The following is a 2,079-nucleotide window of genomic DNA, read 5'->3' as shown; positions in this document are numbered from 1 at the left end:
AAAAAAAAAAAAAAAAAAAAAAGGTCTGGAATGATTCAGCACAAACTATTAACTAAGACAATGGTTACCAATGGCTGGGGGTGGCGGGAGTGGATTTGATTTTTATTTTAGATTCTATTTTTTAGGTGATTTTAAATGCTCTATGATGAAAAGCAGGCTAGGGCTAGCTGCAGTGGCTCATGCCTGTAATTGCAGCACTTAGGGAGGCTGAGGCAGGTGGATCACCTGAGAGCAGCAGTTTGAGACCAGGCTGGCCAACATGGTGAAACCCCGTCTCTACCAAAAATACAAAAATTAGCAAGGCATGGTGGTGCATACCTATAATCTCAGTTACTCAGGAGGCTGAGGCATGAGAATCGCTTGAACCTGGGAGGCAGAGGTTGCAGTGAGCTGAGATTACACCATTGCACTCCAGCCTGGGCAACAAGAGCAAAACTCTGTCTCAAAAAAAAAAAAAAGAAAGAAAGAAAGCAGACTGGGTGTAGTGGCTCAGCCTGTAATCCCAGCATTTTTGGAGGCTGAGGCAGGAGGATAGCTTGAGCCTAGGAGTTCAAGACCAGCCTGGGCAACATGGTGAAACCCTGGCTCTACAAAAAAAATAGAAAAATTAATCAGGTATGGTGGCACACACCTATAGGCCCAGCCACTCAGGAGGCTGAGGTGGGGGCATTGCTTGAGCCCGGAAAGTCGAGGCTGCAGTGAGCCGTGATTGCCCCACTGCATACCAACCTGAGGGACAGTGAAACCCTGTCTCAGCAAAATAAAGAGCCAAAATATTGTACAAAATATTTATTTTCCTTAGCTGCAGTCGGGGTCACATGTGAGATGAAATAGGCTATAAATTTTATATATCAGCCAGGTGGGTGGCTCACATCTGTAATCCTAGCACTTTGGGAGGCTGAGGCAAGAGGATTGCTCGAGCTCAGGAGTTTGAGACCAGCCTGGGCAAGATAGTAAGACTCTGTCTCGCCGGGTGCGGTGGCTCACGCCTGTAATCCCAGCACTTTGGGAGGCCGAGACGGGCGGATCACGAGGTCAGGAGATTGAGACCATCCCGGCTTAACACGGTGGAACCCCGTCTCTACTAAAAATACAAAAAATTAGCCAGGCATGGTGGCGGGCGCCTGTAGTCCCAGCTACTCGGGAGACTGAGGCAGGAGAATGGCATGAACCCGGGAGGCGGAGCTTGCAGTGAGCCGATCACGCCACTGCATTTCAGCCTGGGCAACAGAGCAAGACTCTGTCTCAAAAAAAAAAAAAGGCCAAAATAATAACACATCTTTGCACTGGAGTTGTTTTTTGGATGTATCTCCCCCAGTGCACACATTGGGTGTTGTTAACTCAAACAGAAAGCATCAGAGAGACCCTTGAATCTTGGTTTGGTTCCTCATTGGCTGTGCAAACTTGGGCAAGTTCCTTAACTTCTCTGAATGCTTATTCCCTCAGCTGTAAAATGGAACAAATAGTGCCTTCCTAGATGAGTGTCAGGATTAAGGAACTCAGTCTAGTCCCTGCCATATTGAGAGTGAGCAATACCTGGTCATTATTGTTATAACAATTTTGGTCATTATTTATGAAAGTGCTCTAAAAAGTCACTTTTCTTTGTGATTTGTGCATTATTTTGGAGGATAGGGTCTTATTTAGCAAATACTTTCCACCTCACTCTGCCCTGAAGATCATATTTTCTTCTCAAAGTTTTAGTTTTGTTCTTTGCCATTCAGATTTTTAATCTATCTAGAATTCATTTTTATGTGGGAAGTGAAATCCAGTCTTCTCCCAGATGGATAATAATTGACGCAGCTCCTTTTCTTGAAGAGTCCATCTGTTTTCTCCATCCTGTATCATGTTTCCACATATGCACGTGGCTGTTTCTAGGCTCTCTCATCTATTCCACTGTTTCTGTTCTAACAGCAATGTGTCTTAATTCTCATGTCTCTATAATATGTTTTTATATCTGTTAGGGTGTGTGTCTCATGATGTTCTTTTTCTCTCTTTCTTTTCTTTCTTTCTATCTCCCTTCCTTCCTTCTTTCCTTCCTCTCTCTCTTTCTTTTCTTTCTTCTTTTCCCTCCTCCCCCTC

This window comes from Rhinopithecus bieti, unplaced genomic scaffold (genome assembly GCF_001698545.2).
Source record: "Rhinopithecus bieti isolate Rb0 unplaced genomic scaffold, ASM169854v2 scaffold_42772, whole genome shotgun sequence".
Classification (NCBI taxonomy): Eukaryota; Metazoa; Chordata; class Mammalia; order Primates; family Cercopithecidae; genus Rhinopithecus; species Rhinopithecus bieti.
Note: the sequence above shows the minus strand (reverse complement) of the source record.